This window comes from Hyla sarda, unplaced genomic scaffold (assembly GCF_029499605.1).
Source record: "Hyla sarda isolate aHylSar1 unplaced genomic scaffold, aHylSar1.hap1 scaffold_318, whole genome shotgun sequence".
NCBI classification, from domain to species: Eukaryota; Metazoa; Chordata; class Amphibia; order Anura; family Hylidae; genus Hyla; species Hyla sarda.
In genome coordinates this window covers 277,535-304,561 of record NW_026609912.1, presented here as the reverse complement: position 1 = coordinate 304,561, position 27,027 = coordinate 277,535, and the positions used below count along the sequence as shown (strand labels likewise).

The 27,027-nt window shown below is 46.3% G+C and overlaps 11 non-coding genes and 2 pseudogenes across 11 annotated transcripts; all 13 read right to left on the bottom strand.

The window, feature by feature from the left end:
- Window positions 1-943: 943 nt before the first annotated feature.
- LOC130329490 (U2 spliceosomal RNA) lies at window positions 944-1,134 on the bottom strand. Its single transcript, XR_008873051.1, has one exon. It is a non-coding gene; the product is annotated as a U2 spliceosomal RNA (small nuclear RNA).
- Window positions 1,135-3,197: 2,063 nt separating this feature from the next.
- On the bottom strand, window positions 3,198-3,388 carry LOC130329489 (U2 spliceosomal RNA). The gene has a single exon (XR_008873050.1). It is a non-coding gene; the product is annotated as a U2 spliceosomal RNA (small nuclear RNA).
- A 2,093-nt stretch (window positions 3,389-5,481) lies between these two features.
- On the bottom strand, window positions 5,482-5,672 carry LOC130329488 (U2 spliceosomal RNA). Its single transcript, XR_008873049.1, has one exon. It is a non-coding gene; the product is annotated as a U2 spliceosomal RNA (small nuclear RNA).
- A 2,090-nt stretch (window positions 5,673-7,762) lies between these two features.
- Window positions 7,763-7,953, bottom strand: LOC130329487 (U2 spliceosomal RNA). Its single transcript, XR_008873048.1, has one exon. It is a non-coding gene; the product is annotated as a U2 spliceosomal RNA (small nuclear RNA).
- A 2,090-nt stretch (window positions 7,954-10,043) lies between these two features.
- LOC130329513 (U2 spliceosomal RNA) lies at window positions 10,044-10,234 on the bottom strand. The gene has a single exon (XR_008873072.1). It is a non-coding gene; the product is annotated as a U2 spliceosomal RNA (small nuclear RNA).
- A 2,070-nt stretch (window positions 10,235-12,304) lies between these two features.
- LOC130329486 (U2 spliceosomal RNA) lies at window positions 12,305-12,495 on the bottom strand. Its single transcript, XR_008873047.1, has one exon. It is a non-coding gene; the product is annotated as a U2 spliceosomal RNA (small nuclear RNA).
- A 2,093-nt stretch (window positions 12,496-14,588) lies between these two features.
- On the bottom strand, window positions 14,589-14,779 carry LOC130329485 (U2 spliceosomal RNA). Its single transcript, XR_008873046.1, has one exon. It is a non-coding gene; the product is annotated as a U2 spliceosomal RNA (small nuclear RNA).
- Window positions 14,780-16,856: 2,077 nt separating this feature from the next.
- LOC130329484 (U2 spliceosomal RNA) lies at window positions 16,857-17,047 on the bottom strand. Its single transcript, XR_008873045.1, has one exon. It is a non-coding gene; the product is annotated as a U2 spliceosomal RNA (small nuclear RNA).
- A 2,089-nt stretch (window positions 17,048-19,136) lies between these two features.
- On the bottom strand, window positions 19,137-19,327 carry LOC130329482 (U2 spliceosomal RNA). Its single transcript, XR_008873043.1, has one exon. It is a non-coding gene; the product is annotated as a U2 spliceosomal RNA (small nuclear RNA).
- A 2,078-nt stretch (window positions 19,328-21,405) lies between these two features.
- On the bottom strand, window positions 21,406-21,586 carry LOC130329533 (U2 spliceosomal RNA; annotated as a pseudogene).
- A 695-nt stretch (window positions 21,587-22,281) lies between these two features.
- Window positions 22,282-22,441, bottom strand: LOC130329539 (U2 spliceosomal RNA; annotated as a pseudogene).
- Window positions 22,442-24,528: 2,087 nt separating this feature from the next.
- Window positions 24,529-24,719, bottom strand: LOC130329480 (U2 spliceosomal RNA). Its single transcript, XR_008873042.1, has one exon. It is a non-coding gene; the product is annotated as a U2 spliceosomal RNA (small nuclear RNA).
- A 2,079-nt stretch (window positions 24,720-26,798) lies between these two features.
- LOC130329510 (U2 spliceosomal RNA) lies at window positions 26,799-26,989 on the bottom strand. Its single transcript, XR_008873069.1, has one exon. It is a non-coding gene; the product is annotated as a U2 spliceosomal RNA (small nuclear RNA).
- Between the last annotated feature and the right edge of the window lie 38 nt (window positions 26,990-27,027).

Sequence of the window (27,027 nt, the reverse complement as noted above, 5' to 3'; positions counted from 1 at the left end):
ATTTATACTGATTTTTCCTGTCTGAATTTGTCGCACAGAAAGTTGCAGGCCAAATATGTGTGACATTTCTGCGACTTTAGCTTCTAGAGCATTTTTACAACATTATACATAGGTGCTGAATACATAAAAAGCGACTGTTCAGCGACAGACAAGTCGCATCGGCTGAAAGTAGGCCAGAATGTCAGTCCATGTTGGAGCAGGTTTAGATACAGTCTAAAGCATAGATCTCAAAGTCTGTGCACAGAATTTAGCAAGGGCCTCGCACCTTCTGATGCATCAGGTAGGTGCACAATAGCATAGCCTAACCCTCTGTACTTTGGTCTATATTGATGCGGGACATAGACAGCCAGCTGATGACCAATCCATTAGTGCAATGGATGGCTGGAAGCATTTGTCTTTGCCTTTGCAATACCACAGAAGCAATGCATGGTCAATGTACAGCAATGACACACCTGTGTGAACAGCCAGGAGACCCCCCCCCCCATGTTATGTTACATAGTTACATAGTTAGTACGGTCGAAAAAAGACATATGTCCATCAAGTTCAACCAGGGAATTAAGGGGTAGGGGTGTGGCGCGATATTGGGGAAGGGATGAGATTTTATATTTCTTCATAAGCATTAATCTTATTTTGTCAATTAGGAACATTCAGCACCCACCCGCTATCAAGGCAGCTGCCTATCATGTCATGCCCTACCTGCACAGGTGTGCTGGCTACTCAAATGATCCAATTAAGGAGGCCATTTAGTCAGCAGCAGCAGAAGTCCTGTGCCTGGACGCTCCAACAGCGGCCAGACACAAGCAGAAGCAGAAGCAGCAGCAGCACCACCTTTTGTTTTTTGGCTGCAGCAGCAGCAGCAGCAAGGCCCACAGGGCTGGCTAGCTGGCTAGCCAGCAAGCAGGTAGCAATGAAAGTAGGAATCTTTCTTTTTAACCCTGTAAGGGGGTGGTGCACTGTACCCGAAGATACTGCCATATCGGGTCAATGCATAGGGCGACGGAAGCAAGCTTCGAAATCGGCCCCCGTTCTCAAAAATCCATTTAATATATGGTCCCCAGATAGGGGACGTATCAGATATTAAACTGATAAGAACAGATACTACACTTGATCTTAGCCAAAAGGCCGAGAAGCGATAACCGTGAAAGGGGCGGGCCCAACAAGGTCCCCTTCATGGGCACTATCACTGCTTGCTGTCAGGGAGGCTGCCAGACAATTTTCCATGCACACTCTGGGCTGGGGGGCAGTCAACCACCAGTACACACAGCAGAACCTAAACCCATACCATTATTGCTAAGCAGCAAGACAGGGGCCCATTGCACTCCCACGGGGCCTTTTTAAATGCAATCCATAACCCGGATTTGCCAGGAACCCTTCTTACTCCTCCTACTTGCATGTGACACTGGGCTTAGGATCTGCATAGGAAACACACACACAAGCACACACCTACCTTTGTTGCCTGCAGATGCCTCCTTGGCTGTCCCCAAACGGTATCAAACCAACACCCACGGGAAGCTGTAAGCATAGAGGACATGCCTGCACCCCATTGGACTTACCTGTGTGGGTTAAACCCGGGTTATTTGACAACCTATGGCGGTGATGGTTCTGCTCAGGCAGAGCAGTGCTGATGCTCCTCATAAAGCTGTCGCTGCTGTGAAGGTTCTAGGTGACATCACAAATCCCTATGGTTACATACACAACAAAGCTGGGTTGTTGTTGTTTACACTCTGCAAGGCCTGTGGAAGTGAGTGACATCATAGCACTGTAGTTCTGAGGGTTCTAGATGGATGCAACAATCTCCTGTTGCTTCTATGAAGGCCATAATAGACGACATCACCAAACAGCTCCATAGTCACATACACAGCAAAGGAGAGATGTTGTTTACACCTAGTGATGTCAGTGGTATTGAGTGACATCACAGCACAGTGCTAAGGCTCCTGGGCCTGGACACAGCAGCGGCTGCAATATCTCAACGGAGAATACGTTTATATATATGTGTGTGTGTGCGCGTATATATATATATATATATATATATATATTTCTCCGCCGAAATCACTTTTAAACCCATTTCCACCTTTTTTTCCCTTCTCTTCCTCTTACTTTTTTTTCACGTTTTTTTACGTTTTTCTCCTTTTCGCCTCTTTTCTGGGCGTATTATTCTTCTTTTTCTTCTTTTTTTTCGTCTAATGCATACCCCATCAGTGCAGCAATGCTTATTCAATACCGCCAGCAGATGGAGACACTGGGGGATAATTTTCTAAGGATTTATACTGATTTTTCCTGTCTGAATTTGTCGCACAGAAAGTTGCAGGCCAAATATGTGTGACATTTCTGCGACTTTAGCTTCTAGAGCATTTTTACAACATTATACATAGGTGCTGAATACATAAAAAGCGACTGTTCAGCGACAGACAAGTCGCATCGGCTGAAAGTAGGCCAGAATGTCAGTCCATGTTGGAGCAGGTTTAGATACAGTCTAAAGCATAGATCTCAAAGTCTGTGCACAGAATTTAGCAAGGGCCTCGCACCTTCTGATGCATCAGGTAGGTGCACAATAGCATAGCCTAACCCTCTGTACTTTGGTCTATATTGATGCGGGACATAGACAGCCAGCTGATGACCAATCCATTAGTGCAATGGATGGCTGGAAGCATTTGTCTTTGCCTTTGCAATACCACAGAAGCAATGCATGGTCAATGTACAGCAATGACACACCTGTGTGAACAGCCAGGAGACCCCCCCCCCCATGTTATGTTACATAGTTACATAGTTAGTACGGTCGAAAAAAGACATATGTCCATCAAGTTCAACCAGGGAATTAAGGGGTAGGGGTGTGGCGCGATATTGGGGAAGGGATGAGATTTTATATTTCTTCATAAGCATTAATCTTATTTTGTCAATTAGGAACATTCAGCACCCACCCGCTATCAAGGCAGCTGCCTCTCATGTCATGCCCTACCTGCACAGGTGTGCTGGCTACTCAAATGATCCAATTAAGGAGGCCATTTAGTCAGCAGCAGCAGAAGTCCTGTGCCTGGACGCTCCAACAGCGGCCAGACACAAGCAGAAGCAGCAGCAGCACCACCTTTTGTTTTTTGGCTGCAGCAGCAGCAGCAGCAAGGCCCACAGGGCTGGCTAGCTGGCTAGCCAGCAAGCAGGTAGCAATGAAAGTAGGAATCTTTCTTTTTAACCCTGTAAGGGGGTGGTGCACTGTACCCGAAGATACTGCCATATCGGGTCAATGCATAGGGCGACGGAAGCAAGCTTCGAAATCGGCCCCCGTTCTCAAAAATCCATTTAATATATGGTCCCCAGATAGGGGACGTATCAGATATTAAACTGATAAGAACAGATACTACACTTGATCTTAGCCAAAAGGCCGAGAAGCGATAACCGTGAAAGGGGCGGGCCCAACAAGGTCCCCTTCATGGGCACTATCACTGCTTGCTGTCAGGGAGGCTGCCAGACAATTTTCCATGCACACTCTGGGCTGGGGGGCAGTCAACCACCAGTACACACAGCAGAACCTAAACCCATACCATTATTGCTAAGCAGCAAGACAGGGGCCCATTGCACTCCCACGGGGCCTTTTTAAATGCAATCCATAACCCGGATTTGCCAGGAACCCTTCTTACTCCTCCTACTTGCATGTGACACTGGGCTTAGGATCTGCATAGGAAACACACACACAAGCACACACCTACCTTTGTTGCCTGCAGATGCCTCCTTGGCTGTCCCCAAACGGTATCAAACCAACACCCACGGGAAGCTGTAAGCATAGAGGACATGCCTGCACCCCATTGGACTTACCTGTGTGGGTTAAACCCGGGTTATTTGACAACCTATGGCGGTGATGGTTCTGCTCAGGCAGAGCAGTGCTGATGCTCCTCATAAAGCTGTCGCTGCTGTGAAGGTTCTAGGTGACATCACAAATCCCTATGGTTACATACACAACAAAGCTGGGTTGTTGTTGTTTACACTCTGCAAGGCCTGTGGAAGTGAGTGACATCATAGCACTGTAGTTCTGAGGGTTCTAGATGGATGCAACAATCTCCTGTTGCTTCTATGAAGGCCATAATAGACGACATCACCAAACAGCTCCATAGTCACATACACAGCAAAGGAGAGATGTTGTTTACACCTAGTGATGTCAGTGGTATTGAGTGACATCACAGCACAGTGCTAAGGCTCCTGGGCCTGGACACAGCAGCGGCTGCAATATCTCAACGGAGAATACGTTTATATATATGTGTGTGTGTGCGCGTATATATATATATATATATATATATATATATATATATATATATATATATATATTTCTCCGCCGAAATCACTTTTAAACCCATTTCCACCTTTTTTTCCCTTCTCTTCCTCTTACTTTTTTTTCACGTTTTTTTACGTTTTTCTCCTTTTCGCCTCTTTTCTGGGCGTATTATTCTTCTTTTTCTTCTTTTTTTTCGTCTAATGCATACCCCATCAGTGCAGCAATGCTTATTCAATACCGCCAGCAGATGGAGACACTGGGGGATAATTTTCTAAGGATTTATACTGATTTTTCCTGTCTGAATTTGTCGCACAGAAAGTTGCAGGCCAAATATGTGTGACATTTCTGCGACTTTAGCTTCTAGAGCATTTTTACAACATTATACATAGGTGCTGAATACATAAAAAGCGACTGTTCAGCGACAGACAAGTCGCATCGGCTGAAAGTAGGCCAGAATGTCAGTCCATGTTGGAGCAGGTTTAGATACAGTCTAAAGCATAGATCTCAAAGTCTGTGCACAGAATTTAGCAAGGGCCTCGCACCTTCTGATGCATCAGGTAGGTGCACAATAGCATAGCCTAACCCTCTGTACTTTGGTCTATATTGATGCGGGACATAGACAGCCAGCTGATGACCAATCCATTAGTGCAATGGATGGCTGGAAGCATTTGTCTTTGCCTTTGCAATACCACAGAAGCAATGCATGGTCAATGTACAGCAATGACACACCTGTGTGAACAGCCAGGAGACCCCCCCCCCCATGTTATGTTACATAGTTACATAGTTAGTACGGTCGAAAAAAGACATATGTCCATCAAGTTCAACCAGGGAATTAAGGGGTAGGGGTGTGGCGCGATATTGGGGAAGGGATGAGATTTTATATTTCTTCATAAGCATTAATCTTATTTTGTCAATTAGGAACATTCAGCACCCACCCGCTATCAAGGCAGCTGCCTATCATGTCATGCCCTACCTGCACAGGTGTGCTGGCTACTCAAATGATCCAATTAAGGAGGCCATTTAGTCAGCAGCAGCAGAAGTCCTGTGCCTGGACGCTCCAACAGCGGCCAGACACAAGCAGAAGCAGAAGCAGCAGCAGCACCACCTTTTGTTTTTTGGCTGCAGCAGCAGCAGCAGCAAGGCCCACAGGGCTGGCTAGCTGGCTAGCCAGCAAGCAGGTAGCAATGAAAGTAGGAATCTTTCTTTTTAACCCTGTAAGGGGGTGGTGCACTGTACCCGAAGATACTGCCATATCGGGTCAATGCATAGGGCGACGGAAGCAAGCTTCGAAATCGGCCCCCGTTCTCAAAAATCCATTTAATATATGGTCCCCAGATAGGGGACGTATCAGATATTAAACTGATAAGAACAGATACTACACTTGATCTTAGCCAAAAGGCCGAGAAGCGATAACCGTGAAAGGGGCGGGCCCAACAAGGTCCCCTTCATGGGCACTATCACTGCTTGCTGTCAGGGAGGCTGCCAGACAATTTTCCATGCACACTCTGGGCTGGGGGGCAGTCAACCACCAGTACACACAGCAGAACCTAAACCCATACCATTATTGCTAAGCAGCAAGACAGGGGCCCATTGCACTCCCACGGGGCCTTTTTAAATGCAATCCATAACCCGGATTTGCCAGGAACCCTTCTTACTCCTCCTACTTGCATGTGACACTGGGCTTAGGATCTGCATAGGAAACACACACACAAGCACACACCTACCTTTGTTGCCTGCAGATGCCTCCTTGGCTGTCCCCAAACGGTATCAAACCAACACCCACGGGAAGCTGTAAGCATAGAGGACATGCCTGCACCCCATTGGACTTACCTGTGTGGGTTAAACCCGGGTTATTTGACAACCTATGGCAGTGATGGTTCTGCTCAGGCAGAGCAGTGCTGATGCTCCTCATAAAGCTGTCGCTGCTGTGAAGGTTCTAGGTGACATCACAAATCCCTATGGTTACATACACAACAAAGCTGGGTTGTTGTTGTTTACACTCTGCAAGGCCTGTGGAAGTGAGTGACATCATAGCACTGTAGTTCTGAGGGTTCTAGATGGATGCAACAATCTCCTGTTGCTTCTATGAAGGCCATAATAGACGACATCACCAAACAGCTCCATAGTCACATACACAGCAAAGGAGAGATGTTGTTTACACCTAGTGATGTCAGTGGTATTGAGTGACATCACAGCACAGTGCTAAGGCTCCTGGGCCTGGACACAGCAGCGGCTGCAATATCTCAACGGAGAATACGTTTATATATATGTGTGTGTGTGCGCGTATATATATATATATATATATATATATATATATATATATATATATATATTTCTCCGCCGAAATCACTTTTAAACCCATTTCCACCTTTTTTTCCCTTCTCTTCCTCTTACTTTTTTTTCACGTTTTTTTACGTTTTTCTCCTTTTCGCCTCTTTTCTGGGCGTATTATTCTTCTTTTTCTTCTTTTTTTTCGTCTAATGCATACCCCATCAGTGCAGCAATGCTTATTCAATACCGCCAGCAGATGGAGACACTGGGGGATAATTTTCTAAGGATTTATACTGATTTTTCCTGTCTGAATTTGTCGCACAGAAAGTTGCAGGCCAAATATGTGTGACATTTCTGCGACTTTAGCTTCTAGAGCATTTTTACAACATTATACATAGGTGCTGAATACATAAAAAGCGACTGTTCAGCGACAGACAAGTCGCATCGGCTGAAAGTAGGCCAGAATGTCAGTCCATGTTGGAGCAGGTTTAGATACAGTCTAAAGCATAGATCTCAAAGTCTGTGCACAGAATTTAGCAAGGGCCTCGCACCTTCTGATGCATCAGGTAGGTGCACAATAGCATAGCCTAACCCTCTGTACTTTGGTCTATATTGATGCGGGACATAGACAGCCAGCTGATGACCAATCCATTAGTGCAATGGATGGCTGGAAGCATTTGTCTTTGCCTTTGCAATACCACAGAAGCAATGCATGGTCAATGTACAGCAATGACACACCTGTGTGAACAGCCAGGAGACCCCCCCCCCCCATGTTATGTTACATAGTTACATAGTTAGTACGGTCGAAAAAAGACATATGTCCATCAAGTTCAACCAGGGAATTAAGGGGTAGGGGTGTGGCGCGATATTGGGGAAGGGATGAGATTTTATATTTCTTCATAAGCATTAATCTTATTTTGTCAATTAGGAACATTCAGTACCCACCCGCTATCAAGGCAGCTGCCTATCATGTCATGCCCTACCTGCACAGGTGTGCTGGCTACTCAAATGATCCAATTAAGGAGGCCATTTAGTCAGCAGCAGCAGAAGTCCTGTGCCTGGACGCTCCAACAGCGGCCAGACACAAGCAGAAGCAGAAGCAGCAGCAGCACCACCTTTTGTTTTTTGGCTGCAGCAGCAGCAGCAGCAAGGCCCACAGGGCTGGCTAGCTGGCTAGCCAGCAAGCAGGTAGCAATGAAAGTAGGAATCTTTCTTTTTAACCCTGTAAGGGGGTGGTGCACTGTACCCGAAGATACTGCCATATCGGGTCAATGCATAGGGCGACGGAAGCAAGCTTCGAAATCGGCCCCCGTTCTCAAAAATCCATTTAATATATGGTCCCCAGATAGGGGACGTATCAGATATTAAACTGATAAGAACAGATACTACACTTGATCTTAGCCAAAAGGCCGAGAAGCGATAACCGTGAAAGGGGCGGGCCCAACAAGGTCCCCTTCATGGGCACTATCACTGCTTGCTGTCAGGGAGGCTGCCAGACAATTTTCCATGCACACTCTGGGCTGGGGGGCAGTCAACCACCAGTACACACAGCAGAACCTAAACCCATACCATTATTGCTAAGCAGCAAGACAGGGGCCCATTGCACTCCCACGGGGCCTTTTTAAATGCAATCCATAACCCGGATTTGCCAGGAACCCTTCTTACTCCTCCTACTTGCATGTGACACTGGGCTTAGGATCTGCATAGGAAACACACACACAAGCACACACCTACCTTTGTTGCCTGCAGATGCCTCCTTGGCTGTCCCCAAACGGTATCAAACCAACACCCACGGGAAGCTGTAAGCATAGAGGACATGCCTGCACCCCATTGGACTTACCTGTGTGGGTTAAACCCGGGTTATTTGACAACCTATGGCGGTGATGGTTCTGCTCAGGCAGAGCAGTGCTGATGCTCCTCATAAAGCTGTCGCTGCTGTGAAGGTTCTAGGTGACATCACAAATCCCTATGGTTACATACACAACAAAGCTGGGTTGTTGTTGTTTACACTCTGCAAGGCCTGTGGAAGTGAGTGACATCATAGCACTGTAGTTCTGAGGGTTCAAGATGGATGCAACAATCTCCTGTTGCTTCTATGAAGGCCGTAATAGACGACATCACCAAACAGCTCCATAGTCACATACACAGCAAAGGAGAGATGTTGTTTACACCTAGTGATGTCAGTGGTATTGAGTGACATCACAGCACAGTGCTAAGGCTCCTGGGCCTGGACACAGCAGCGGCTGCAATATCTCAACGGAGAATACGTTTATATATATGTGTGTGTGTGCGCGTATATATATATATATATATATATATATATATATATATATATATATATATATTCTCCGCCGAAATCACTTTTAAACCCATTTCCACCTTTTTTTCCCTTCTCCTCCTCTTACTTTTTTTTCACGTTTTTTTACGTTTTTCTCCTTTTCGCCTCTTTTCTGGGCGTATTATTCTTCTTTTTCTTCTTTTTTTTCGTCTAATGCATACCCCATCAGTGCAGCAATGCTTATTCAATACCGCCAGCAGATGGAGACACTGGGGGATAATTTTCTAAGGATTTATACTGATTTTTCCTGTCTGAATTTGTCGCACAGAAAGTTGCAGGCCAAATATGTGTGACATTTCTGCGACTTTAGCTTCTAGAGCATTTTTACAACATTATACATAGGTGCTGAATACATAAAAAGCGACTGTTCAGCGACAGACAAGTCGCATCGGCTGAAAGTAGGCCAGAATGTCAGTCCATGTTGGAGCAGGTTTAGATACAGTCTAAAGCATAGATCTCAAAGTCTGTGCACAGAATTTAGCAAGGGCCTCGCACCTTCTGATGCATCAGGTAGGTGCACAATAGCATAGCCTAACCCTCTGTACTTTGGTCTATATTGATGCGGGACATAGACAGCCAGCTGATGACCAATCCATTAGTGCAATGGATGGCTGGAAGCATTTGTCTTTGCCTTTGCAATACCACAGAAGCAATGCATGGTCAATGTACAGCAATGACACACCTGTGTGAACAGCCAGGAGACCCCCCCCCCCATGTTATGTTACATAGTTACATAGTTAGTACGGTCGAAAAAAGACATATGTCCATCAAGTTCAACCAGGGAATTAAGGGGTAGGGGTGTGGCGCGATATTGGGGAAGGGATGAGATTTTATATTTCTTCATAAGCATTAATCTTATTTTGTCAATTAGGAACATTCAGCACCCACCCGCTATCAAGGCAGCTGCCTATCATGTCATGCCCTACCTGCACAGGTGTGCTGGCTACTCAAATGATCCAATTAAGGAGGCCATTTAGTCAGCAGCAGCAGAAGTCCTGTGCCTGGACGCTCCAACAGCGGCCAGACACAAGCAGAAGCAGAAGCAGCAGCAGCACCACCTTTTGTTTTTTGGCTGCAGCAGCAGCAGCAGCAAGGCCCACAGGGCTGGCTAGCTGGCTAGCCAGCAAGCAGGTAGCAATGAAAGTAGGAATCTTTCTTTTTAACCCTGTAAGGGGGTGGTGCACTGTACCCGAAGATACTGCCATATCGGGTCAATGCATAGGGCGACGGAAGCAAGCTTCGAAATCGGCCCCCGTTCTCAAAAATCCATTTAATATATGGTCCCCAGATAGAGGACGTATCAGATATTAAACTGATAAGAACAGATACTACACTTGATCTTAGCCAAAAGGCCGAGAAGCGATAACCGTGAAAGGGGCGGGCCCAACAAGGTCCCCTTCATGGGCACTATCACTGCTTGCTGTCAGGGAGGCTGCCAGACAATTTTCCATGCACACTCTGGGCTGGGGGGCAGTCAACCACCAGTACACACAGCAGAACCTAAACCCATACCATTATTGCTAAGCAGCAAGACAGGGGCCCATTGCACTCCCACGGGGCCTTTTTAAATGCAATCCATAACCCGGATTTGCCAGGAACCCTTCTTACTCCTCCTACTTGCATGTGACACTGGGCTTAGGATCTGCATAGGAAACACACACACAAGCACACACCTACCTTTGTTGCCTGCAGATGCCTCCTTGGCTGTCCCCAAACGGTATCAAACCAACACCCACGGGAAGCTGTAAGCATAGAGGACATGCCTGCACCCCATTGGACTTACCTGTGTGGGTTAAACCCGGGTTATTTGACAACCTATGGCGGTGATGGTTCTGCTCAGGCAGAGCAGTGCTGATGCTCCTCATAAAGCTGTCGCTGCTGTGAAGGTTCTAGGTGACATCACAAATCCCTATGGTTACATACACAACAAAGCTGGGTTGTTGTTGTTTACACTCTGCAAGGCCTGTGGAAGTGAGTGACATCATAGCACTGTAGTTCTGAGGGTTCTAGATGGATGCAACAATCTCCTGTTGCTTCTATGAAGGCCATAATAGACGACATCACCAAACAGCTCCATAGTCACATACACAGCAAAGGAGAGATGTTGTTTACACCTAGTGATGTCAGTGGTATTGAGTGACATCACAGCACAGTGCTAAGGCTCCTGGGCCTGGACACAGCAGCGGCTGCAATATCTCAACGGAGAATACGTTTATATATATGTGTGTGTGTGCGCGTATATATATATATATATATATATATATATATATATATATATATATTTCTCCGCCGAAATCACTTTTAAACCCATTTCCACCTTTTTTTCCCTTCTCTTCCTCTTACTTTTTTTTCACGTTTTTTTACGTTTTTCTCCTTTTCGCCTCTTTTCTGGGCGTATTATTCTTCTTTTTCTTCTTTTTTTTCGTCTAATGCATACCCCATCAGTGCAGCAATGCTTATTCAATACCGCCAGCAGATGGAGACACTGGGGGATAATTTTCTAAGGATTTATACTGATTTTTCCTGTCTGAATTTGTCGCACAGAAAGTTGCAGGCCAAATATGTGTGACATTTCTGCGACTTTAGCTTCTAGAGCATTTTTACAACATTATACATAGGTGCTGAATACATAAAAAGCGACTGTTCAGCGACAGACAAGTCGCATCGGCTGAAAGTAGGCCAGAATGTCAGTCCATGTTGGAGCAGGTTTAGATACAGTCTAAAGCATAGATCTCAAAGTCTGTGCACAGAATTTAGCAAGGGCCTCGCACCTTCTGATGCATCAGGTAGGTGCACAATAGCATAGCCTAACCCTCTGTACTTTGGTCTATATTGATGCGGGACATAGACAGCCAGCTGATGACCAATCCATTAGTGCAATGGATGGCTGGAAGCATTTGTCTTTGCCTTTGCAATACCACAGAAGCAATGCATGGTCAATGTACAGCAATGACACACCTGTGTGAACAGCCAGGAGACCCCCCCCCCCATGTTATGTTACATAGTTACATAGTTAGTACGGTCGAAAAAAGACATATGTCCATCAAGTTCAACCAGGGAATTAAGGGGTAGGGGTGTGGCGCGATATTGGGGAAGGGATGAGATTTTATATTTCTTCATAAGCATTAATCTTATTTTGTCAATTAGGAACATTCAGCACCCACCCGCTATCAAGGCAGCTGCCTCTCATGTCATGCCCTACCTGCACAGGTGTGCTGGCTACTCAAATGATCCAATTAAGGAGGCCATTTAGTCAGCAGCAGCAGAAGTCCTGTGCCTGGACGCTCCAACAGCGGCCAGACACAAGCAGCAGCACCACCTTTTGTTTTTTGGCTGCAGCAGCAGCAGCAGCAAGGCCCACAGGGCTGGCTAGCTGGCTAGCCAGCAAGCAGGTAGCAATGAAAGTAGGAATCTTTCTTTTTAACCCTGTAAGGGGGTGGTGCACTGTACCCGAAGATACTGCCATATCGGGTCAATGCATAGGGCGACGGAAGCAAGCTTCGAAATCGGCCCCCGTTCTCAAAAATCCATTTAATATATGGTCCCCAGATAGGGGACGTATCAGATATTAAACTGATAAGAACAGATACTACACTTGATCTTAGCCAAAAGGCCGAGAAGCGATAACCGTGAAAGGGGCGGGCCCAACAAGGTCCCCTTCATGGGCACTATCACTGCTTGCTGTCAGGGAGGCTGCCAGACAATTTTCCATGCACACTCTGGGCTGGGGGGCAGTCAACCACCAGTACACACAGCAGAACCTAAACCCATACCATTATTGCTAAGCAGCAAGACAGGGGCCCATTGCACTCCCACGGGGCCTTTTTAAATGCAATCCATAACCCGGATTTGCCAGGAACCCTTCTTACTCCTCCTACTTGCATGTGACACTGGGCTTAGGATCTGCATAGGAAACACACACACAAGCACACACCTACCTTTGTTGCCTGCAGATGCCTCCTTGGCTGTCCCCAAACGGTATCAAACCAACACCCACGGGAAGCTGTAAGCATAGAGGACATGCCTGCACCCCATTGGACTTACCTGTGTGGGTTAAACCCGGGTTATTTGACAACCTATGGCGGTGATGGTTCTGCTCAGGCAGAGCAGTGCTGATGCTCCTCATAAAGCTGTCGCTGCTGTGAAGGTTCTAGGTGACATCACAAATCCCTATGGTTACATACACAACAAAGCTGGGTTGTTGTTGTTTACACTCTGCAAGGCCTGTGGAAGTGAGTGACATCATAGCACTGTAGTTCTGAGGGTTCTAGATGGATGCAACAATCTCCTGTTGCTTCTATGAAGGCCATAATAGACGACATCACCAAACAGCTCCATAGTCACATACACAGCAAAGGAGAGATGTTGTTTACACCTAGTGATGTCAGTGGTATTGAGTGACATCACAGCACAGTGCTAAGGCTCCTGGGCCTGGACACAGCAGCGGCTGCAATATCTCAACGGAGAATACGTTTATATATATGTGTGTGTGTGCGCGTATATATATATATATATATATATATATATATATATATATATATATATTTCTCCGCCGAAATCACTTTTAAACCCATTTCCACCTTTTTTTCCCTTCTCTTCCTCTTACTTTTTTTTCACGTTTTTTTACGTTTTTCTCCTTTTCGCCTCTTTTCTGGGCGTATTATTCTTCTTTTTCTTCTTTTTTTTCGTCTAATGCATACCCCATCAGTGCAGCAATGCTTATTCAATACCGCCAGCAGATGGAGACACTGGGGGATAATTTTCTAAGGATTTATACTGATTTTTCCTGTCTGAATTTGTCGCACAGAAAGTTGCAGGCCAAATATGTGTGACATTTCTGCGACTTTAGCTTCTAGAGCATTTTTACAACATTATACATAGGTGCTGAATACATAAAAAGCGACTGTTCAGCGACAGACAAGTCGCATCGGCTGAAAGTAGGCCAGAATGTCAGTCCATGTTGGAGCAGGTTTAGATACAGTCTAAAGCATAGATCTCAAAGTCTGTGCACAGAATTTAGCAAGGGCCTCGCACCTTCTGATGCATCAGGTAGGTGCACAATAGCATAGCCTAACCCTCTGTACTTTGGTCTATATTGATGCGGGACATAGACAGCCAGCTGATGACCAATCCATTAGTGCAATGGATGGCTGGAAGCATTTGTCTTTGCCTTTGCAATACCACAGAAGCAATGCATGGTCAATGTACAGCAATGACACACCTGTGTGAACAGCCAGGAGACCCCCCCCCCCATGTTATGTTACATAGTTACATAGTTAGTACGGTCGAAAAAAGACATATGTCCATCAAGTTCAACCAGGGAATTAAGGGGTAGGGGTGTGGCGCGATATTGGGGAAGGGATGAGATTTTATATTTCTTCATAAGCATTAATCTTATTTTGTCAATTAGGAACATTCAGCACCCACCCGCTATCAAGGCAGCTGCCTATCATGTCATGCCCTACCTGCACAGGTGTGCTGGCTACTCAAATGATCCAATTAAGGAGGCCATTTAGTCAGCAGCAGCAGAAGTCCTGTGCCTGGACGCTCCAACAGCGGCCAGACACAAGCAGAAGCAGAAGCAGCAGCAGCACCACCTTTTGTTTTTTGGCTGCAGCAGCAGCAGCAGCAGCAGCAAGGCCCACAGGGCTGGCTAGCTGGCTAGCCAGCAAGCAGGTAGCAATGAAAGTAGGAATCTTTCTTTTTAACCCTGTAAGGGGGTGGTGCACTGTACCCGAAGATACTGCCATATCGGGTCAATGCATAGGGCGACGGAAGCAAGCTTCGAAATCGGCCCCCGTTCTCAAAAATCCATTTAATATATGGTCCCCAGATAGGGGACGTATCAGATATTAAACTGATAAGAACAGATACTACACTTGATCTTAGCCAAAAGGCCGAGAAGCGATAACCGTGAAAGGGGCGGGCCCAACAAGGTCCCCTTCATGGGCACTATCACTGCTTGCTGTCAGGGAGGCTGCCAGACAATTTTCCATGCACACTCTGGGCTGGGGGGCAGTCAACCACCAGTACACACAGCAGAACCTAAACCCATACCATTATTGCTAAGCAGCAAGACAGGGGCCCATTGCACTCCCACGGGGCCTTTTTAAATGCAATCCATAACCCGGATTTGCCAGGAACCCTTCTTACTCCTCCTACTTGCATGTGACACTGGGCTTAGGATCTGCATAGGAAACACACACACAAGCACACACCTACCTTTGTTGCCTGCAGATGCCTCCTTGGCTGTCCCCAAACGGTATCAAACCAACACCCACGGGAAGCTGTAAGCATAGAGGACATGCCTGCACCCCATTGGACTTACCTGTGTGGGTTAAACCCGGGTTATTTGACAACCTATGGCAGTGATGGTTCTGCTCAGGCAGAGCAGTGCTGATGCTCCTCATAAAGCTGTCGCTGCTGTGAAGGTTCTAGGTGACATCACAAATCCCTATGGTTACATACACAACAAAGCTGGGTTGTTGTTGTTTACACTCTGCAAGGCCTGTGGAAGTGAGTGACATCATAGCACTGTAGTTCTGAGGGTTCTAGATGGATGCAACAATCTCCTGTTGCTTCTATGAAGGCCATAATAGACGACATCACCAAACAGCTCCATAGTCACATACACAGCAAAGGAGAGATGTTGTTTACACCTAGTGATGTCAGTGGTATTGAGTGACATCACAGCACAGTGCTAAGGCTCCTGGGCCTGGACACAGCAGCGGCTGCAATATCTCAACGGAGAATACGTTTATATATATGTGTGTGTGTGCGCGTATATATATATATATATATATATATATATATATATATTTCTCCGCCGAAATCACTTTTAAACCCATTTCCACCTTTTTTTCCCTTCTCTTCCTCTTACTTTTTTTTCACGTTTTTTTACGTTTTTCTCCTTTTCGCCTCTTTTCTGGGCGTATTATTCTTCTTTTTCTTCTTTTTTTTCGTCTAATGCATACCCCATCAGTGCAGCAATGCTTATTCAATACCGCCAGCAGATGGAGACACTGGGGGATAATTTTCTAAGGATTTATACTGATTTTTCCTGTCTGAATTTGTCGCACAGAAAGTTGCAGGCCAAATATGTGTGACATTTCTGCGACTTTAGCTTCTAGAGCATTTTTACAACATTATACATAGGTGCTGAATACATAAAAAGCGACTGTTCAGCGACAGACAAGTCGCATCGGCTGAAAGTAGGCCAGAATGTCAGTCCATGTTGGAGCAGGTTTAGATACAGTCTAAAGCATAGATCTCAAAGTCTGTGCACAGAATTTAGCAAGGGCCTCGCACCTTCTGATGCATCAGGTAGGTGCACAATAGCATAGCCTAACCCTCTGTACTTTGGTCTATATTGATGCGGGACATAGACAGCCAGCTGATGACCAATCCATTAGGGCAATGGATGGCTGGAAGCATTTGTCTTTGCCTTTGCAATACCACAGAAGCAATGCATGGTCAATGTACAGCAATGACACACCTGTGTGAACAGCCAGGAGACCCCCCCCCCCATGTTATGTTACATAGTTACATAGTTAGTACGGTCGAAAAAAGACATATGTCCATCAAGTTCAACCAGGGAATTAAGGGGTAGGGGTGTGGCGCGATATTGGGGAAGGGATGAGATTTTATATTTCTTCATAAGCATTAATCTTATTTTGTCAATTAGGAACATTCAGCACCCACCCGCTATCAAGGCAGCTGCCTATCATGTCATGCCCTACCTGCACAGGTGTGCTGGCTACTCAAATGATCCAATTAAGGAGGCCATTTAGTCAGCAGCAGCAGAAGTCCTGTGCCTGGACGCTCCAACAGCGGCCAGACACAAGCAGAAGCAGAAGCAGCAGCAGCACCACCTTTTGTTTTTTGGCTGCAGCAGCAGCAGCAGCAAGGCCCACAGGGCTGGCTAGCTGGCTAGCCAGCAAGCAGGTAGCAATGAAAGTAGGAATCTTTCTTTTTAACCCTGTAAGGGGGTGGTGCACTGTACCCGAAGATACTGCCATATCGGGTCAATGCATAGGGCGACGGAAGCAAGCTTCGAAATCGGCCCCCGTTCTCAAAAATCCATTTAATATATGGTCCCCAGATAGGGGACGTATCAGATATTAAACTGATAAGAACAGATACTACACTTGATCTTAGCCAAAAGGCCGAGAAGCGATAACCGTGAAAGGGGCGGGCCCAACAAGGTCCCCTTCATGGGCACTATCACTGCTTGCTGTCAGGGAGGCTGCCAGACAATTTTCCATGCACACTCTGGGCTGGGGGGCAGTCAACCACCAGTACACACAGCAGAACCTAAACCCATACCATTATTGCTAAGCAGCAAGACAGGGGCCCATTGCACTCCCACGGGGCCTTTTTAAATGCAATCCATAACCCGGATTTGCCAGGAACCCTTCTTACTCCTCCTACTTGCATGTGACACTGGGCTTAGGATCTGCATAGGAAACACACACACAAGCACACACCTACCTTTGTTGCCTGCAGATGCCTCCTTGGCTGTCCCCAAACGGTATCAAACCAACACCCACGGGAAGCTGTAAGCATAGAGGACATGCCTGCACCCCATTGGACTTACCTGTGTGGGTTAAACCCGGGTTATTTGACAACCTATGGCGGTGATGGTTCTGCTCAGGCAGAGCAGTGCTGATGCTCCTCATAAAGCTGTCGCTGCTGTGAAGGTTCTAGGTGACATCACAAATCCCTATGGTTACATACACAACAAAGCTGGGTTGTTGTTGTTTACACTCTGCAAGGCCTGTGGAAGTGAGTGACATCATAGCACTGTAGTTCTGAGGGTTCTAGATGGATGCAACAATCTCCTGTTGCTTCTATGAAGGCCATAATAGACGACATCACCAAACAGCTCCATAGTCACATACACAGCAAAGGAGAGATGTTGTTTACACCTAGTGATGTCAGTGGTATTGAGTGACATCACAGCACAGTGCTAAGGCTCCTGGGCCTGGACACAGCAGCGGCTGCAATATCTCAACGGAGAATACGTTTATATATATGTGTGTGTGTGCGCGTATATATATATATATATATATATATATATATATATATATATATATATTTCTCCGCCGAAATCACTTTTAAACCCATTTCCACCTTTTTTTCCCTTCTCTTCCTCTTACTTTTTTTTCACGTTTTTTTACGTTTTTCTCCTTTTCGCCTCTTTTCTGGGCGTATTATTCTTCTTTTTCTTCTTTTTTTTCGTCTAATGCATACCCCATCAGTGCAGCAATGCTTATTCAATACCGCCAGCAGATGGAGACACTGGGGGATAATTTTCTAAGGATTTATACTGATTTTTCCTGTCTGAATTTGTCGCACAGAAAGTTGCAGGCCAAATATGTGTGACATTTCTGCGACTTTAGCTTCTAGAGCATTTTTACAACATTATACATAGGTGCTGAATACATAAAAAGCGACTGTTCAGCGACAGACAAGTCGCATCGGCTGAAAGTAGGCCAGAATGTCAGTCCATGTTGGAGCAGGTTTAGATACAGTCTAAAGCATAGATCTCAAAGTCTGTGCACAGAATTTAGCAAGGGCCTCGCACCTTCTGATGCATCAGGTAGGTGCACAATAGCATAGCCTAACCCTCTGTACTTTGGTCTATATTGATGCGGGACATAGACAGCCAGCTGATGACCAATCCATTAGTGCAATGGATGGCTGGAAGCATTTGTCTTTGCCTTTGCAATACCACAGAAGCAATGCATGGTCAATGTACAGCAATGACACACCTGTGTGAACAGCCAGGAGACCCCCCCCCCCCCATGTTATGTTACATAGTTACATAGTTAGTACGGTCGAAAAAAGACATATGTCCATCAAGTTCAACCAGGGAATTAAGGGGTAGGGGTGTGGCGCGATATTGGGGAAGGGATGAGATTTTATATTTCTTCATAAGCATTAATCTTATTTTGTCAATTAGGAACATTCAGCACCCACCCGCTATCAAGGCAGCTGCCTATCATGTCATGCCCTACCTGCACAGGTGTGCTGGCTACTCAAATGATCCAATTAAGGAGGCCATTTAGTCAGCAGCAGCAGAAGTCCTGTGCCTGGACGCTCCAACAGCGGCCAGACACAAGCAGAAGCAGAAGCAGCAGCAGCACCACCTTTTGTTTTTTGGCTGCAGCAGCAGCAGCAGCAAGGCCCACAGGGCTGGCTAGCTGGCTAGCCAGCAAGCAGGTAGCAATGAAAGTAGGAATCTTTCTTTTTAACCCTGTAAGGGGGTGGTGCACTGTACCCGAAGATACTGCCATATCGGGTCAATGCATAGGGCGACGGAAGCAAGCTTCGAAATCGGCCCCCGTTCTCAAAAATCCATTTAATATATGGTCCCCAGATAGGGGACGTATCAGATATTAAACTGATAAGAACAGATACTACACTTGATCTTAGCCAAAAGGCCGAGAAGCGATAACCGTGAAAGGGGCGGGCCCAACAAGGTCCCCTTCATGGGCACTATCACTGCTTGCTGTCAGGGAGGCTGCCAGACAATTTTCCATGCACACTCTGGGCTGGGGGGCAGTCAACCACCAGTACACACAGCAGAACCTAAACCCATACCATTATTGCTAAGCAGCAAGACAGGGGCCCATTGCACTCCCACGGGGCCTTTTTAAATGCAATCCATAACCCGGATTTGCCAGGAACCCTTCTTACTCCTCCTACTTGCATGTGACACTGGGCTTAGGATCTGCATAGGAAACACACACACAAGCACACACCTACCTTTGTTGCCTGCAGATGCCTCCTTGGCTGTCCCCAAACGGTATCAAACCAACACCCACGGGAAGCTGTAAGCATAGAGGACATGCCTGCACCCCATTGGACTTACCTGTGTGGGTTAAACCCGGGTTATTTGACAACCTATGGCGGTGATGGTTCTGCTCAGGCAGAGCAGTGCTGATGCTCCTCATAAAGCTGTCGCTGCTGTGAAGGTTCTAGGTGACATCACAAATCCCTATGGTTACATACACAACAAAGCTGGGTTGTTGTTGTTTACACTCTGCAAGGCCTGTGGAAGTGAGTGACATCATAGCACTGTAGTTCTGAGGGTTCTAGATGGATGCAACAATCTCCTGTTGCTTCTATGAAGGCCATAATAGACGACATCACCAAACAGCTCCATAGTCACATACACAGCAAAGGAGAGATGTTGTTTACACCTAGTGATGTCAGTGGTATTGAGTGACATCACAGCACAGTGCTAAGGCTCCTGGGCCTGGACACAGCAGCGGCTGCAATATCTCAACGGAGAATACGTTTATATATATGTGTGTGTGTGCGCGTATATATATATATATATATATATATATATATATATATATTCTCCGCCGAAATCACTTTTAAACCCATTTCCACCTTTTTTTCCCTTCTCTTCCTCTTACTTTTTTTTCACGTTTTTTTACGTTTTTCTCCTTTTCGCCTCTTTTCTGGGCGTATTATTCTTCTTTTTCTTCTTTTTTTTCGTCTAATGCATACCCCATCAGTGCAGCAATGCTTATTCAATACCGCCAGCAGATGGAGACACTGGGGGATAATTTTCTAAGGATTTATACTGATTTTTCCTGTCTGAATTTGTCGCACAGAAAGTTGCAGGCCAAATATGTGTGACATTTCTGCGACTTTAGCTTCTAGAGCATTTTTACAACATTATACATAGGTGCTGAATACATAAAAAGCGACTGTTCAGCGACAGACAAGTCGCATCGGCTGAAAGTAGGCCAGAATGTCAGTCCATGTTGGAGCAGGTTTAGATACAGTCTAAAGCATAGATCTCAAAGTCTGTGCACAGAATTTAGCAAGGGCCTCGCACCTTCTGATGCATCAGGTAGGTGCACAATAGCATAGCCTAACCCTCTGTACTTTGGTCTATATTGATGCGGGACATAGACAGCCAGCTGATGACCAATCCATTAGTGCAATGGATGGCTGGAAGCATTTGTCTTTGCCTTTGCAATACCACAGAAGCAATGCATGGTCAATGTACAGCAATGACACACCTGTGTGAACAGCCAGGAGACCCCCCCCCCCATGTTATGTTACATAGTTACATAGTTAGTACGGTCGAAAAAAGACATATGTCCATCAAGTTCAACCAGGGAATTAAGGGGTAGGGGTGTGGCGCGATATTGGGGAAGGGATGAGATTTTATATTTCTTCATAAGCATTAATCTTATTTTGTCAATTAGGAACATTCAGCACCCACCCGCTATCAAGGCAGCTGCCTATCATGTCATGCCCTACCTGCACAGGTGTGCTGGCTACTCAAATGATCCAATTAAGGAGGCCATTTAGTCAGCAGCAGCAGAAGTCCTGTGCCTGGACGCTCCAACAGCGGCCAGACACAAGCAGAAGCAGAAGCAGCAGCAGCACCACCTTTTGTTTTTTGGCTGCAGCAGCAGCAGCAGCAAGGCCCACAGGGCTGGCTAGCTGGCTAGCCAGCAAGCAGGTAGCAATGAAAGTAGGAATCTTTCTTTTTAACCCTGTAAGGGGGTGATGCACTGTACCCGAAGATACTGCCATATCGGGTCAATGCATAGGGCGACGGAAGCAAGCTTCGAAATCGGCCCCCGTTCTCAAAAATCCATTTAATATATGGTCCCCAGATAGGGGACGTATCAGATATTAAACTGATAAGAACAGATTTTTTTTTTTTTTTATCTAAAGCCGAGGAACGTGCTTTCGATTCACCCAAAGTGCAAGAAAAAGTGCAAACGTGTTACACTAAAAAAAACGTGCACAAAGGATGCGGTCTATCGCAAGCCCTTCTCCGATAGGAGAGAGGCCCCCCAACAAACCTTACCCTTCGCCTCCGGACCAAAAGGTACCTGCGAGGTTCCAGGTTCGATGTCCCTTTTCGCCAAAGCTACTAGGGGACCACAAATGCTCCCGGCATCCCCCTTGGCGTTGGCCAAGGTATCTGCCCGCAGAGCCGATTACGGTAGGTACCCTGCCAAAGCAGGGGTACCCGGGGTGTTTGCAGGGAGGTGCGGAACCTAATGGCCACACACACCTCCCCTAGACCGCCAGGAGGGACACCCAGAAGGGCTACCGCATCCTGACAAATCCTGTGAACACACAACACGCAAAAAGTGACACAGTGAGACAAAAAAATAAATAAATAAGTGAATGTGTGCAGATATACTGCCCGGACATCCGGCCGGATCTATAAAAATTTCTCTGATCCTAGCCAGAAGGCCGGGAATCAAGAGGTGAGTGCCACAAGGTGAAGAGATTATGGTGCCCGTGCTTCAACTCAGTGAGCCTATTCTCCCAGTGAGTTTCGGCACCTCGGGGTCACCACTCCCCGAGGCACAAAAGTACCTCGGCTCTAGACCCTCTCAGCCTCATGGCGAGACCCGGAGGGAACAGGTCACATCGGGGCAGCCGTCGAGCTGATTCCTCAGAACCAGCCCCGGAAAGCCCTGGTACACCTGCATCCTCCATGCAGCACCCATCCCCACCAGCATGAAAACTGATAAGAACAGATACTACACTTGATCTTAGCCAAAAGGCCGAGAAGCGATAACCGTGAAAGGGGCGGGCCCAACAAGGTCCCCTTCATGGGCACTATCACTGCTTGCTGTCAGGGAGGCTGCCAGACAATTTTCCATGCACACTCTGGGCTGGGGGGCAGTCAACCACCAGTACACACAGCAGAACCTAAACCCATACCATTATTGCTAAGCAGCAAGACAGGGGCCCATTGCACTCCCACGGGGCCTTTTTAAATGCAATCCATAACCCGGATTTGCCAGGAACCCTTCTTACTCCTCCTACTTGCATGTGACACTGGGCTTAGGATCTGCATAGGAAACACACACACAAGCACACACCTACCTTTGTTGCCTGCAGATGCCTCCTTGGCTGTCCCCAAACGGTATCAAACCAACACCCACGGGAAGCTGTAAGCATAGAGGACATGCCTGCACCCCATTGGACTTACCTGTGTGGGTTAAACCCGGGTTATTTGACAACCTATGGCGGTGATGGTTCTGCTCAGGCAGAGCAGTGCTGATGCTCCTCATAAAGCTGTCGCTGCTGTGAAGGTTCTAGGTGACATCACAAATCCCTATGGTTACATACACAACAAAGCTGGGTTGTTGTTGTTTACACTCTGCAAGGCCTGTGGAAGTGAGTGACATCATAGCACTGTAGTTCTGAGGGTTCTAGATGGATGCAACAATCTCCTGTTGCTTCTATGAAGGCCATAATAGACGACATCACCAAACAGCTCCATAGTCACATACACAGCAAAGGAGAGATGTTGTTTACACCTAGTGATGTCAGTGGTATTGAGTGACATCACAGCACAGTGCTAAGGCTCCTGGGCCTGGACACAGCAGCGGCTGCAATATCTCAACGGAGAATACGTTTATATATATGTGTGTGTGTGCGCGTATATATATATATATATATATATATATATATATATATATATATATTTCTCCGCCGAAATCACTTTTAAACCCATTTCCACCTTTTTTTTCCCTTCTCTTCCTCTTACTTTTTTTTCACGTTTTTTTACGTTTTTCTCCTTTTCGCCTCTTTTCTGGGCGTATTATTCTTCTTTTTCTTCTTTTTTTTCGTCTAATGCATACCCCATCAGTGCAGCAATGCTTATTCAATACCGCCAGCAGATGGAGACACTGGGGGATAATTTTCTAAGGATTTATACTGATTTTTCCTGTCTGAATTTGTCGCACAGAAAGTTGCAGGCCAAATATGTGTGACATTTCTGCGACTTTAGCTTCTAGAGCATTTTTACAACATTATACATAGGTGCTGAATACATAAAAAGCGACTGTTCAGCGACAGACAAGTCGCATCGGCTGAAAGTAGGCCAGAATGTCAGTCCATGTTGGAGCAGGTTTAGATACAGTCTAAAGCATAGATCTCAAAGTCTGTGCACAGAATTTAGCAAGGGCCTCGCACCTTCTGATGCATCAGGTAGGTGCACAATAGCATAGCCTAACCCTCTGTACTTTGGTCTATATTGATGCGGGACATAGACAGCCAGCTGATGACCAATCCATTAGTGCAATGGATGGCTGGAAGCATTTGTCTTTGCCTTTGCAATACCACAGAAGCAATGCATGGTCAATGTACAGCAATGACACACCTGTGTGAACAGCCAGGAGACCCCCCCCCCCATGTTATGTTACATAGTTACATAGTTAGTACGGTCGAAAAAAGACATATGTCCATCAAGTTCAACCAGGGAATTAAGGGGTAGGGGTGTGGCGCGATATTGGGGAAGGGATGAGATTTTATATTTCTTCATAAGCATTAATCTTATTTTGTCAATTAGGAACATTCAGCACCCACCCGCTATCAAGGCAGCTGCCTATCATGTCATGCCCTACCTGCACAGGTGTGCTGGCTACTCAAATGATCCAATTAAGGAGGCCATTTAGTCAGCAGCAGCAGAAGTCCTGTGCCTGGACGCTCCAACAGCGGCCAGACACAAGCAGAAGCAGAAGCAGCAGCAGCACCACCTTTTGTTTTTTGGCTGCAGCAGCAGCAGCAGCAAGGCCCACAGGGCTGGCTAGCTGGCTAGCCAGCAAGCAGGTAGCAATGAAAGTAGGAATCTTTCTTTTTAAAGCCTGTAAGGGGGTGGTGCACTGTACCCGAAGATACTGCCATATCGGGTCAATGCATAGGGCGACGGAAGCAAGCTTCGAAATCGGCCCCCGTTCTCAAAAATCCATTTAATATATGGTCCCCAGATAGGGGACGTATCAGATATTAAACTGATAAGAACAGATACTACACTTGATCTTAGCCAAAAGGCCGAGAAGCGATAACCGTGAAAGGGGCGGGCCCAACAAGGTCCCCTTCATGGGCACTATCACTGCTTGCTGTCAGGGAGGCTGCCAGACAATTTTCCATGCACACTCTGGGCTGGGGGGCAGTCAACCACCAGTACACACAGCAGAACCTAAACCCATACCATTATTGCTAAGCAGCAAGACAGGGGCCCATTGCACTCCCACGGGGCCTTTTTAAATGCAATCCATAACCCGGATTTGCCAGGAACCCTTCTTACTCCTCCTACTTGCATGTGACACTGGGCTTAGGATCTGCATAGGAAACACACACACAAGCACACACCTACCTTTGTTGCCTGCAGATGCCTCCTTGGCTGTCCCCAAACGGTATCAAACCAACACCCACGGGAAGCTGTAAGCATAGAGGACATGCCTGCACCCCATTGGACTTACCTGTGTGGGTTAAACCCGGGTTATTTGACAACCTATGGCGGTGATGGTTCTGCTCAGGCAGAGCAGTGCTGATGCTCCTCATAAAGCTGTCGCTGCTGTGAAGGTTCTAGGTGACATCACAAATCCCTATGGTTACATACACAACAAAGCTGGGTTGTTGTTGTTTACACTCTGCAAGGCCTGTGGAAGTGAGTGACATCATAGCACTGTAGTTCTGAGGGTTCTAGATGGATGCAACAATCTCCTGTTGCTTCTATGAAGGCCATAATAGACGACATCACCAAACAGCTCCATAGTCACATACACAGCAAAGGAGAGATGTTGTTTACACCTAGTGATGTCAGTGGTATTGAGTGACATCACAGCACAGTGCTAAGGCTCCTGGGCCTGGACACAGCAGCGGCTGCAATATCTCAACGGAGAATACGTTTATATATATGTGTGTGTGTGCGCGTATATATATATATATATATATATATATATATATATATATTTCTCCGCCGAAATCACTTTTAAACCCATTTCCACCTTTTTTTCCCTTCTCTTCCTCTTACTTTTTTTTCACGTTTTTTTACGTTTTTCTCCTTTTCGCCTCTTTTCTGGGCGTATTATTCTTCTTTTTCTTCTTTTTTTTCGTCTAATGCATACCCCATCAGTGCAGCAATGCTTATTCAATACCGCCAGCAGATGGAGACACTGGGGGATAATTTTCTAAGGATTTATACTGATTTTTCCTGTCTGAATTTGTCGCACAGAAAGTTGCAGGCCAAATATGTGTGACATTTCTGCGACTTTAGCTTCTAGAGCATTTTTACAACATTATACATAGGTGCTGAATACATAAAAAGCGACTGTTCAGCGACAGACAAGTCGCATCGGCTGAAAGTAGGCCAGAATGTCAGTCCATGTTGGAGCAGGTTTAGATACAGTCTAAAGCATAGATCTCAAAGTCTGTGCACAGAATTTAGCAAGGGCCTCGCACCTTCTGATGCATCAGGTAGGTGCACAATAGCATAGCCTAACCCTCTGTACTTTGGTCTATATTGATGCGGGACATAGACAGCCAGCTGATGACCAATCCATTAGTGCAATGGATGGCTGGAAGCATTTGTCTTTGCCTTTGCAATACCACAGAAGCAATGCATGGTCAATGTACAGCAATGACACACCTGTGTGAACAGCCAGGAGACCCCCCCCCCCATGTTATGTTACATAGTTACATAGTTAGTACGGTCGAAAAAAGACATATGTCCATCAAGTTCAACCAGGGAATTAAGGGGTAGGGGTGTGGCGCGATATTGGGGAAGGGATGAGATTTTATATTTCTTCATAAGCATTAATCTTATTTTGTCAATTAGGAACATTCAGCACCCACCCGCTATCAAGGCAGCTGCCTATCATGTCATGCCCTACCTGCACAGGTGTGCTGGCTACTCAAATGATCCAATTAAGGAGGCCATTTAGTCAGCAGCAGCAGAAGTCCTGTGCCTGGACGCTCCAACAGCGGCCAGACACAAGCAGAAGCAGAAGCAGCAGCAGCACCACCTTTTGTTTTTTGGCTGCAGCAGCAGCAGCAGCAAGGCCCACAGGGCTGGCTAGCTGGCTAGCCAGCAAGCAGGTAGCAATGAAAGTAGGAATCTTTCTTTTTAACCCTGTAAGGGGGTGATGCACTGTACCCGAAGATACTGCCATATCGGGTCAATGCATAGGGCGACGGAAGCAAGCTTCGAAATCGGCCCCCGTTCTCAAAAATCCATTTAATATATGGTCCCCAGATAGGGGACGTATCAGATATTAAACTGATAAGAACAGATACTACACTTGATCTTAGCCAAAAGGCCGAGAAGCGATAACCGTGAAAGGGGCGGGCCCAACAAGGTCCCCTTCAT